Source organism: Mesocricetus auratus, unplaced genomic scaffold (genome assembly GCF_017639785.1).
Source record: "Mesocricetus auratus isolate SY011 unplaced genomic scaffold, BCM_Maur_2.0 Super-Scaffold_100020, whole genome shotgun sequence".
Lineage (NCBI taxonomy): Eukaryota > Metazoa > Chordata > Mammalia > Rodentia > Cricetidae > Mesocricetus > Mesocricetus auratus.
The window spans coordinates 9,228,537-9,241,829 of record NW_024429201.1 but is presented as its reverse complement, the minus strand read 5'-3'; the positions used below and the strand labels follow the sequence as shown (position 1 = coordinate 9,241,829).

Below are 13,293 nucleotides of genomic sequence, written 5' to 3'. Positions count from 1 at the left end.
TTTTTGACGTTTCGCAAAACAAAATCAAAGAGTGTGTGGAGGGGAAGACTTGTGATGATTAAGTAGAAAGGCAGGTATTGGGGGGTTCAAGGTAAAGGAATAGAAAGGTATGGAAGAGGAAGGGTTAGGCAGAAGAACCAAAAAACAAATTACATATGAAAACACCATAATAAAATCTATTGCTCTGCTCACTGGGTAAATAAATATGAGAAAACTTCTCAAAGGTCCCCTTTCCTAAATATGCAAATTTAAGTAAATGTTCTTTTCAATTCATTCTTTTATTTTGAAATTCATTCATGGAAAGTCTATAGTATACCAGGCATATGATACCATGAGATATTGAGTAAGTAAGATTAAAGAAATAACATTGAGTCTTGGGTGTGGTAAGAAGGCAAGTGTAGTTAATTGCAAAGTCAGCTAAAGGATGAAGATGATGGAATGAGCTGGAGAGAAATTTTATGCCAAGTTTTCCAAACTCTTTAAGGCAATGGTGAGGAGTTTTTGAATTCTGAAAAGGATAGGAAATGACTCATGATTTTGAGGAGGAAATGACCTGATATACATTTAAAGAATCATAGTTTTCTTTTATAAAGAACTATAAATTTGTGTGCAGTTATAAGAATATAAAACACTATATTCTTTTTACCAGTAGCCCTCAATGTAATACCTAGTGAGATTACTGTTGATGGTCACAGTCATATACTGATACCAGGTCAAGAACAGTAGCTTCTGCCCCAAGTGACTACCTCCTGCTTTCCTTTCTCAGACACCCACTTCTTTCTTGGTCTTCTGGGGCTGACTTCAAGCACTTACTGAGTCAAATGCCTCAATTTCTATAATGCCATTTAAACATAATCATGTAGTATATCACCTTTGGGGACTGCCTGTTTCTCGCAACAGAATTCTCTGGTGAATCATGCAGCCTGGTGGGTGTATCATAGTGCATTTACCTTTATTTGATGAGTTGGATTCCATGGTATGGATAGACTGCAATTTGCTTAGTGATTTACTGAAGTAATTTTAGATGGTTTACAGATTAAGGATAAGAATAATGCTGCTATCAACACATGTCTATAAGTTTTTATGTAATCATAGGCAATGTACATATATTTGGTAAACTCTCTTGTGTTGTTTGAGCTCAACCAAGAAGCTGGCTATGGAAGCCAGGTTACCCCTCACCCCTCTCTGCCTCTGGCAACCAAGTCTGTTTGTATCAAGTGATCTCCAGGCCCTGTGTCTAATTCCACTTCCTCTATGTCAGGGAAGAGAGAATGGAATTAAAGCCCAAGAACAGAAACACTTTGCTCCTGGAAATAGTTACAAAGTAAGCCATTTCTAGCGAAGATTGCTACTGCTAATCCTGGGCATAGGCCTGTTTACAGCAGGAAGGGGAAGCTATAGGTCAGCTGTGAGAAACCCATTCATGGAGAGAAGCACAATCAGGAACTCCAGCTAAACACCTCAATCTGACCTTGTCATTCAGGTTCTCCTAGGTATTTTGAGTTCCTGATTTGATGATGCTTTAATCTATCTATCTATCTATCTATCTATCTATCTATCTATCTATCTATCTATCTTGCTTTGTGGATGAAGCGCGAAAACAACTGTTTTGCTTTTGTCTGTATCTGCATTTCTCTCCCTGTGGATTCTTTTGTTTGCCTCTTTGGCTCCCTTTGTTTAGTGTGCCTCTTATAAACCATGTAAAAAGTGGATTTTACTTTGCCAGAAACCTAGAATTCTTTCATCTAGTAGACAATAGGGCTACGCTCATTGGTATGCAAGGATGCAGGAACTCAGTCTGTCACAATGGTCAAGCTATTTTTATAATAACATTTATTTATTATGTTTCATTTATAGAAAAATATTTCTTTGTCTTAAAACTTGTTAATTAGAACAATTTCTATTTTCCTTAATCATTCATTTATTTTACTCTTTGCCTGCTTGCTAACCTCATTTCTCCTTAATATTCTATTACTTAGTGTGTCAGACTTAAATACACCATTGACTCCTAGCTATTAACACCAGAAATCAGTTTAACCTGGAGATTTATCATTCTCTATCTCTCCTCCATTTCTCAAGTTTGTTATTTCTTTTCTGTCAAAACATGTAATTCCTGGACTGGGGAGATATCTTAGTGGATAAAAGTGCCAGTCTTAGAAGTCTGGTTATCAGAGTTCAAGTCCCAGAGCCCACATTAAAAGCCTGATGCAGATGAATGAATCTGTAACCTCAGCACTCTGCTCTGAGATGGGAGGTGGAGACAGGAGAACTGGGAGAAGCTGCAGGGCCAGCCAGCCTGGAGCACACAGTGTAGCAGGCAGACTGAACTACGCCAACAAGTTGGAAAGCTAGGCATGGCTCGTGAAGGTTGTTCACTGATCTCCATATCAATATTACAGCATGTGTGCACATTCTTACACACACACACACACACGCACAATTTATTGCTGTCATTCTCTGACCTTATGCCACCTTTGTTTTTAATTAATTTTAATAGACACTACTTCATATCTTTTGCCAAAAGCTGCTCATTCATTTTCTTCTTCCTTCCATTTCTAAAATTGAAGCTGGGAATTGACCATAGAGCCAAGTAATTAATCTATCCACTGAGATATACCTCTAATCTCTTACTCACTTCTTGATTGAATGAGGCTCATCTCTATTTGGTAGACAGGAATAAACTTGACTCTAGCTTCCCTACTAGTTGTCTGTCTTTGTGTTCAAATTATTATTTATGTTTGAATTTTAGATGATTTTAATTGTTCTTATTAATTTGCTTAGTTTAGCTAGAGAAGAAGAAAATACCAGACTTAGAAAGACACTTTCAGTCTATACATTTTCTCTATTCCCTTTATTCTTCTTTAATTTTTATTAATAGCTATCAAAAAGAAAGAAAAGACCATAGAAACAGCAGATATATACAAGAACTTTGTCACCCTAAAACATGTTTCTTTATTTAATCATTATTTTTCTTATCCATAAAAATCAAGCTGTTTGATAGATTTTTACACACTATCCCCACCACCAAGAACTTTTTAGGACACAAAGGACTCTCAATAAATGTAGAATGAAATGAAAGAAAATAACGAGCAAATGTTTCTTAATCATTATTATTAAACGTGTTTAAACATTTCTAGAATGATAGTCACGTGTTAAAAGCTATCTGATGTAATTTTGGGGCATGAGCTATGGAGAGGAGAAATGACAGAGGGGGAGAAGGATGAGCAGCTTTCATTACTGTTTGCTTGCTTTGTGTATTTTGTCTTTTAATGTTTTTTATCACAATGGGCATTTACTGAAATGATTTTTTTAAAATTTAATGTTGGCCGGGCGGTGGTGGCGCACGCCTTTAATCCCAGCACTTGGGAGGCAGAGGCAGGCGGATCTCTGTGAGTTCGAGGCCGGGCTGGACCGATAGCATCCAAAACAATACAGAGAAACCCTGTCTCGTAAAAACCAAAAAAAATTTAATGTTGACAATTAGTCCATATTTGAGCATATTTTATGGCCTGTTATGTAACTACCTTCTCTCTGTGGTGGTAATATTTCCTATGACTCAAAACATTTACATTATGACTACTAATGGCATAGCTGAATATATGAGATGTCACATAATGTATTTTAAAGGTGGCCTTTAAATCTTACATAGTAAAATCTAACTGCTTTGAAATTTTTCTGATTTAAAATGTATTCCAAATAAAAATGCATTCCCACTTCCTAAGCTTTCCAAATGCATTATAAATTCTTGACCGCGAGACACTCTTTCATGATAGTCCTGACAAATGATTTTCTTTGGGTCAATTGCACTTTTCAAGGAATACTTCATTGCTGACATGGCATATCATAGCCAATAGAAGATTAAAGAATGCTCCAGAAAGCCTTCAATTGCTGTAAGCTTTAAAATCAAAGTAGCTTGTTTAAGTAAAAGAACAACATGAAGGAATAAGGCAAAACAATGACCAGGGGGGAAGCAAAAGCAGAAAATATTAAACTAGTTTGAAATATGAAATGCATAACTTGGGGCTTAATTTCTAGACTTGCTGCATCTGAAATGCAGTGTTTTTTGGGCAGCTGTTATGGGTTGGGGAATTGAAGTAAATAATGGAAGATTATGGGGCTTAGAGTACACAAGGACTACGATGTTTTTCTTTCCATTAGAATGAAATTGACTCCACCATGATTTCAACTACAGCCTAACAACCAATAATGCCAAAATCTTTCATTTTTAGCTCCTCTCCCTTATGTGTTTCAATACTCATCACCAACTAAATATCTGCCTAATATCTCATCACAATAGTGTGATACTACTGATGTTTTCGTGAATCACTTAATAAATTCAATGGGCTCAGAATAAAACCTCAACATATTTCTATTTTGGAAGTTATTCTTAAGTTTATCTAGATGAGGCATAGATGGTAATAGCTAACAGCAAACCATATGAAAAGAGAGAGAGCACATTTTTTCAGATACTGAACCACATTTTAAAGCTAGAGTAACTTAAAATGAATTAGAGATGTCAATGGAAGCAGTATGCAAGAGTCTGGCAAAAATAAAATAGAAGAAAATAGTAACATTCCATAACAGCAGGTGACAAATGATTGTGCCATCAATGGAACATGAAACAGGACAATGAGCTTGTAATCGTAATTTTGAACAAAGAAACCTGAAGGCATAAATTATGTTCCAGAACACTGTCTATATAAATTAAATAGTTAAAAGTAAAGATAAAAATAAATCAGTAGAGCAGATGACTGTGTATATTTTATATGCTATGCATATGTTACTTTCTAAATATTCTTAGATTCTTTTGTAATGATTGGTAAATGATATACTGGGAAAATCATCTATTTTTGATGTCAAAAAAGTACAATCCTTAATATATGTGAAGTAGATTTAATACAGGTGATTTCACAGTAACTGAGCAAAATGGTGGGTATAAGACTATGATGTCATTTTTGTAACATGATGGACCTATTCATATAAGTCTAAAATGCATAGAAAGAGTTGAGAAAGGCATGCTACAAAATGATGATAGTAACATTTTCATGGATACATAAGGTTTGTAATGTTTTTTTCTTTGTTAACTGCATTTGTATTATTTTATCTTCTGATAATAAGTATCTATATTACTAAGTGTTTTTAAGGATAAATAAGGTTAATATGGAAGAATAAAGTTAAGAAATAGTCAAGAGACCATTGCAAAGTAGAAAAATAGGGACAAACCACTATTATATTTCACTAGTTTTCATAAACACATGAGAAATATGAAAAATCAAGGGAAAGTCTAAGTAGATTGGTACTGAAAGAAATTTCTGAACTCATCTCTCTATTAATTCTTAGGTATGTTACACAAGTACCTATATCTCAATTTTTCTGTTTGCAAAATTAACATAATAAAGTACAAGGAGCTATATTTTAAGCATAATATAAATACCAATACAAATTTTAATTGTGATTTTAAAGAAAAAGTCACTTTATTTGTGGAGAGACTAAATTTTTACTAAAAATTACCTTCATTTAAAATGTTAATTATTTTATCAAATTTGATAAACAAAACTTCACAAATTTCCCCCAACAAATTTATCATATCCTCTTTATTTTGTTTACTACACACAAAAAACAATACTTAACTTCTCTCTCTGTAGGTCTATATAGAGGTACACAATTCTGGAATAACAAGGTATAATGTATACTTATCATCATCCCTGTTAATTTCCTAAGGGAGTAAGCAATGTCTGGGCAACACACTTTAACATAATACCTGACTGTTGTAGTTTGAATAAGAATGACCTTCACAGGGTCATATACTTGAATGCCTAGTCTACAGGAAGTGACACCATGTGAAAGGATTAGAAGGATTAAGAGTTATGGCCTTGTTAGAAGAAGTGTGTCACTTTGGGTCGGCTTTGAGGTTTCAGAAGCCTATGCAAGCCCAGAGCCTTTCTCTGCCCACAGATCAGGATGTAGCTCTTAGCTATTACTCCAGCTCCTGGCTGCATGCTGCCATACTGCCCATCTTGATGATAATGGACTGAACCTCTGAACCTATAAGAGAGCCCCCAATTAAATGCTTTCTCCTATAATAGTTGCCTTGGTCATTGTGGTCTTCACAACAATAGAACAATGTCTATGACACTGACCATACAGGTCATAGAATAATTTCATGTCTACTACAGCAGTAGATAAAAAGGCATAGTTATATTATTAAGGTTTGCGAGGACAAAAAAATAACCACTTTCTTTAGATGTATAATCTGATTCTAGCATTATGCTATTTTGGACTCTTTGTTAAAGAATATTGTAGAATGTATTCTAATTTTAAAGAAAAATTGAAAGTACACTAAGTCACTTTGCTCACAACTGTCCATCCTCAGACAAGGTAAGGCATCAAATCTGAAGCTAGCATAGCAGTCATCATCTTTAGAGTCACTGGTTCAGGAAGACTGTGAATGTTGGTTTGGTTTTTTTCGAGATAGGGTCTCACTATGTAGCTCTGGCTGCCCTAATTGATTGTGTAGATCAGGCTGACCTTGAACTCATATAGATCCCCTTGAGCCTGCCTCTGGAGGGCTTGGATTGAAGGTGTGTGCTGCTATATCCAGCTAGATTGTGAGCTTTGATTGTGAGACTGAAATTTTACATTGGGTTCTTTTCATCTGCCTTAACTGCTACTCTAGCCTCTAGCAACAACAGTCTCCTCTCCCATTACTTTCTCTTCCTCTTTTCATTTTTATTTCCTTCATTTTCTCTATTTTCCCTCAAGATTTTACTAAATCATTAGCACAAAATGCATCTTATATCTTCAATTTGAATAAGACCAGAGTTAGAAAAGCCTGTGTCATTTTTAAGAAACCATAGATTGGTAAAGAGCCAGTATTCAATGCTTTTTCATCTAAAGTGTTCCTGGCTATATGAAATGAGATTTTCAATCCATGTAATTAAACTTCCAAGGATAACATTATGCAGGGCTCCCCCCCCCACTTTGTAATGATCAGACGCTGAACATTCTTTGCATATAAATTGTGAATTTCAAAACAGAAAAGCAGGAATACAGAAAAGGAAGAATAAACCAGAGCCTGTTGTCAGAGACAAGGAAAGAATAGCAACCATGGAGTTTGACAGTTCTATGATCCCCGAAAGAAAGCATGAACTGCAGATGTTTTATCTTTAGCCACCTTCAGCTGTCAGGGAAAATGTGCTGCATGAGATGGACAGACCATTAAAACATTGGGCAGAGACATGTTCATTACTTTAGCTAATAGAGTTCAGAGATCCAGGAAATGTAATATTGTGCAGACAGTGTGATGAAGTGGTGATAGAACTATCTCTTTGTTGGAAGGAGGCTGGGAGAGAGAGAGGGAGAGAGAGAGAGAGGGGGGGGAGAGAGAAAGAGAGAGAGAGAGACAGGCAGACAGAGAGAAGAGGAAGCCAGGAGGAGGGAGGGAGGAGGAAGTAAAGGGAGGGAGGAGGGAGAGAGGGAGGGAGGAAAGCATGATCGAGGAGAAGCAGGGAAATGCGTATTGTTTGCTGAAGCATGGTAGTAAGGTACCATATGTGGGGGAATGTTGGACTTTTTATGGTTAGGAGGCTCGTGAAACACATGAGCATGCAATAAGAAGGGATGGACTCTTAATTTTTAGTGGACGTCTGAGACAAGTGGGTCTGTATCCTGGCAACAGAAGAGAAGACTTTCAGCAATGCAAGGATTATTAAATCCAAAGGAACTCCATGAGAAGAAGAAGAAGAAGAAGAAGAAGAAGAAGAAGAAGAAGAAGAAGAAGAAGAAGAAGAAGAAGAAGAAGAAGAAGAAGAAGAAGAAGAAGAAGAAGAAGAAGAAGAAGAAGAAGAAGAAGAAGAAGAAGAAGAAGAAGAAGAAGATCTAAAACCAGAGAGCTGTGGTCACACAGGCAAGTTAGGGACAGGATGTTTGAAAAACAGAGCTTGAAATGGTATTGGAATGATTAAGTGACACAGAATAGTGAGGTACTTGATCCAGTTGGGTACCAATCAACCAGAGGGGAAGCTAGGGGAGCTCTGGAAGGAAACGATGCTATGCACCCTACCTCCCTCTGGACATTTAGTTTCTGGGTTGGTGGGAGACTCCTGGGCTCACAGTGAACCAGCTTGTGTTAGAGCACCTAGGTAACTTGCAACATCTGATATTTGCCTTGTTCACAGTGCTAATAAACTAAGGTGTATACTAGGAAGTGGTTATCCAGAGTATTTTTGGCCTCCCCTTTTCACAAGAGTAGGCCATATGTCTAGTTCTCACTAAATGAATCTAAAGGAAAAGATTGCTTTGTTCACAGCCAAGATAATTAAGTACAGAGTGTGAAATTCTCACTGCTATCTGGGAGACCTTGAGGCTTTGGAATGAAGAAGCTGTAAAGTGGGAGCTCCCTGGGGCCTGCTTTACTGTTTAAATGAGGACTACTTGGGAGCATCCCCATGACAATCAGAATTGGACTTCTCATGACTGAAGAGTTACACTCCATTTCATTAACCTGATGAAGTCTCAGCTTTTAATGTGTTAGTTTACTCTGATGAACTCATGACAACCCTCCTACACACACACACACACACACACACACACACACACACACACACCATTCAGTGCATCTGCTTTATATTAGTGAAAATGAGCAGATTTTAGATTTTTGTCTTCCAAGGTAATGATCTAAGTAGTTAAGAGTTGGGATCTTTCATCAGAGTTCAGGAACCAGGAGAAGATTCAGTATTTTTTGTTGTTGTTTTATTGCTTTTCATACATGTAGATCATTGTATATTACAGAAGACCATATGGGGCTTCCTACTATATCAGTGAAGAAGTTCATTTCACAAATCCAAAAATCACAGAAATCACAGATCAGGTTGTGACTGCTAAAAATGGAAACACAAAGATAGTCATCTTCATTTTTCTGTTCACAGTATAGTCCACAGAACACAACCAATGAACACTGATTAAATTAATGCATCAGGCTAGAACATAGGTTTGTGATAGGAAGCTTGACTAGCAAGCTTAAGGCGCTGGGTTAATAACTTTGCAATGATACCTCCCCTAAACATCATTGCTACTTGGAAAGCAATGTGCTGATGAAAAGTAAATTCAAAGGCAGATATGGAGACCAACCTGGGGTATTCTGCTAATTAACACTGTGAAAGGGATTTCTTCAAGAACCATTCAACTTTATTTCTTACAAGGACTCTGACAACTTTGTGTTTTACTTCTCACCTTCCATCAAGGCTTCAGAGTACCAGAAAAGGGTCACCTCACATCCAAGGACCTTTTTTTGTATCAAAACTTACATGTAAAACTCTGGTTGTCATAATGCAACAATAGTGTTATATCAATATACTTTTCATTTGTGATGTTTATTCTCAGTTGTTTCTCATCTTAAAATCATAAAAATCTGCCTCCATTTGACCTGAAAAGGTGGCTGTGATAAGAATAAAATGTGATATCAACATACCAGGTAGCACTTAGTATCAGAAGGAATCAGCAACTTACAACCTCTAGATCTGCTTTGTCCAATCAGATATGTATGATGATGTTGCATAGGTAATTATATCCAAGGACTGGGCATATTTTTAACTTTGCTGTGTCATTAAAAAAACCAATAGTATTTATTTATTCTGGGCTTAACACAGTGCCATCTGCTCTCAGGTAACCCTATGAGGTTGCCTGGGGGCATAAAATGTTAGTCAACATACATAATATAAAGTACGTGGATAAAGAAGTTACTGTTCTATTAAACAGAAAGTAGGCAAAATACAATGTTAACTATAAATTTAGTGTGTAGAGATTGCTATCATTCCAAGGACTGATTTTTCTTTTAATTGCCTTCAGTGTTTTATTCAACATCTCTTGAAAATTGAGAATCTGTGGGATCGGAGATATAGTTCAGATGGTAGAGAACTTGCAAACCCCTAGATTCAATTTCCAGCATCCTTGAGAAAATGAGGAAGGGGAGAGGGAGGGGGAAAGGAGGGAGAAATCACAGAGAAAATCTGAACTTAACTAAACTTCTACAAAGTACTGAGACTTGGATGAAGCATTCCTGCTTTGCATCTAGACACTTCCTAGGTGGCTTGGAGCTCACAACCACAGCCTGCATCTATGGCATGGACAACATATCCTGATCATTATTCTCCTTAGCTGCTGCTGCACATGTTAAAATGACACAGCAGAAAGTGCCAAGCAGGAGCTGGTGGAGAATATTTGCATGCCTCCTAGTTGAATGTGTTAGCCGTGAACGATCATCATCTTGCTATTTAATGAAAATACTAAAACCCCAGTGAGTGATGCATGCAAATATCTTGCCCTGCCTTGCCTTTCCTTGCTCTTCATGATGAGACTCATGGCCACAATAGATTAGAGGTAATACTAGGAAACAAGCAAAATTGATTTAGAAGATTTCCATTTTCACCCCCACTCACATCATTCTCCCGCCATGTGTAAGAACCAGCAAAAGGTCTGTGCCTTTTTTCCCTCTATACCTCCATGGTGGTCTTAAAATTCTGTCAAGCACCCATGAGAACACTGCTATCTGCTTTACTGTAAGATTGCTGGTGTGTAACCTACCCTGGTAAAAGATTCTTCGTAAGAAATCCCCAGTTCAACAGGCACTCTTAAATGCACCAGAACAACTAACCCTCATTAACTGTTTTCACTAAGGAACCTTTATTGAAAGGTTAAAATTGCAAAGGTATAGAAAAACTACATTCTTTCATGTCCCTCAGGAAACTGAGACAGGGGCCATTTTCAAAGCAAATGACATCACAGTATCTGGACAGAATAAGACAAAGTGTGTGAACAGAGAGTGACCCCTAACTCAACCTTGGGGCAGGTATGGATAGTGGCCTAGAGGTTTGTAATCACTTAAAGATAAGATCGAAGTAGCAGCCAAGCATCCTGTCTGGCAATAAATAAATAGGCTCTCTCCTTCCTTGGGGGATCTTTGGCAGTCCATGGCTCAAGAGCTTCTGTGCTGGTAGGCTGTTCAGAGGCCCCAAGGACCAGCTGTGGTTGACCCATGACATGCCCAAGTGAAGGTTAATGAAGATTGTTTGTGAAGCCATTCTCTCCTCTCCTGAGTTCCACAGCCTCACTCTTCACATGACCACTAATGTCTGGAGTACCATCCTCACCTTGGCCATGTTCTATAGCTTCTGGAATGCCCTGAGCCCCTCCTCATCCTTTTACTACCCAATTAATTTCTTCTTGACATCAGGACCCAGAGAAGTTATTAGTTCTTCCAAAGATCACCCCTGTGCTCTTCGTATAAGACTTCTCCCTTAATACCTACAATTGCCTGGTTACTCTCAGTATTTTCATGTTACACTGGTGACTGCCACAAGTTTTCACTCTTGCCTGACTTCAGAAGACAGATGGATATGTTTCTCCTTCCTCTTTGAGCTCACTGCCTGGAACTACCATGTTCCCATAACAAGAGTTTGTAGACTAGATGGATAGTGCATATTTGGGTAGACACATGAGTAAACACTGGGCTTTTATTTTTCTCAGTAATCTTTAGAGAGCCTCTAGACACCCAATAATTATTCTACTTGCAGAATAATTGCTGCTATGTTTCTTTTTTCATACTTCCTGCTAGTTATATTTCACGCATCTGTGTAAATCTGAGACATAGTTTTCCCATTAGAACCGAGACACATTATTGGTCACGGACATATATGCTCTACACATTCATTTAGGAGAGCTACATGACAAAATTGTAATTCAGCAATCTCTCAATTTGTTTGCTGCACTGTTAATAATCATTCCACGGCATTTACAGACACACTGCTGCCTCTGCTGAGGGAGGCCTCTCCCCTGTGCCTAATGTGTCCACTGGTTGTCATCTGCTCGGTCGCCACTGTTTCTGTCCAAACTGTCTTCCATCACTGCTTTGGAAATTATGTTTCCCAGATGACAGCTGCTTTTGATCATAAATCACGTCTCACAAATGCAAGTTGATTTCTGAATTACTCGGTTTGGTTATTAAACAACAGTCAAATCAGAAGCTCCAGTGTACTCTGCCAATGTGATTTCAAGGGCAGCCTCCCCTCATAGTGTGCTCCTGGGAACCCTTCTCAGCCATCCTATAGGACTCTTAACAATCCGAAAATGAGAGAAGGAGGCACAGAAGCCTGTGTGTTGTAATCATTTCTCTCTGTATGAGTCAAAATGGACTGAACAGTTTTATCATCAGAAATCACACGGCAATGAAGAGTTGTAAATGAATGGCCATGAGAAAGACGGGAGAAAATTTCTCCTCAGTTCCTGATTTTTAATCAGTGGTGGGAGGTCCCCTGGCATCTCTACTTCCCATTCCAACTGTCCAGAGTAATTTGTGTGATTAGTGTCAGGATGAAGGAGACAGAAGCAAGCTAACAAAATCCCTACCATCCTTCAAGAATTGTTCTCTGTTCTGCTCTGCCGGGATGCTGGGAACATTGAGAACTGCTGCTTCAAGGAGGCCACGTTGAATTAGTACCATCTGTGACCTGGGGAGAAATCTACCCATGTCTGGAGTTTGCATACCCAAGCCACCATTTCCAATTTCAGCTGTATAAATAATGGAGATTTTTTTCAATTTCATCTATCCAATATTTGGGCTTTTAAATCATTCTTCATAACCCAGGTAGAAAAGACAAGAATGTCATTTATATTGTAAAATATGTGTGCGCTTTTTGTACAATGCTGATGAATTGATTACTTTTTTGTTCTTTGACAAAAGCAACTTCAGAAACGAAGGGTTCATTTTAGCTTAAAGTTTTGAACAGAGTGTCCTGAATTAGGAACATCATGCTGGCAGGAGCTTGTGTGTGGTGTCGTGGTATCCACAGTGATGAAGCATAGAGAGAAGAATGCTGGTGCTCTGCTCACTTCCTCCATTGTATTCTGTCTTGGATCCTAGTTCAGGAAATGGTGCCATCTATATTTAGGGTCTTCCCATCTCAGTTTACCCAATCTTGAATTCCTTCCCAGACAAGCCAAGAAGTCTATCTTTTAGGTGATCCTAGATCTTATCAAGTTGACAGTCAATATTAACCTCCACAATTTGTTGGTCTGAAGCATGTGTATCAATAGTACAGGTACCGTAGGTTTATATTCTGACGTTTTCATTTATTAATAACATGTTCTTGGGCATATATCATGATTTCTTTGTGTCTCAGTTCCCAGATATACAAGGGAGCTAGTAATAGCAATGTATTATGACTCTGGTAAGCAGGCTACACCTGAGAGGCTAGCACTCCTTTCTGTGAGACATTAATACTGTTATTAAATCACACC

At 37.8% G+C, this 13,293-nt stretch overlaps 1 protein-coding gene across 2 annotated transcripts in view; it reads right to left on the bottom strand.

Moving 5' to 3' along the window:
• Positions 1 to 13,293, bottom strand: part of Rab3c (RAB3C, member RAS oncogene family) — a 204,496-nt gene that overhangs the window by 157,594 nt on the left and 33,609 nt on the right. The window lies entirely within an intron of this gene.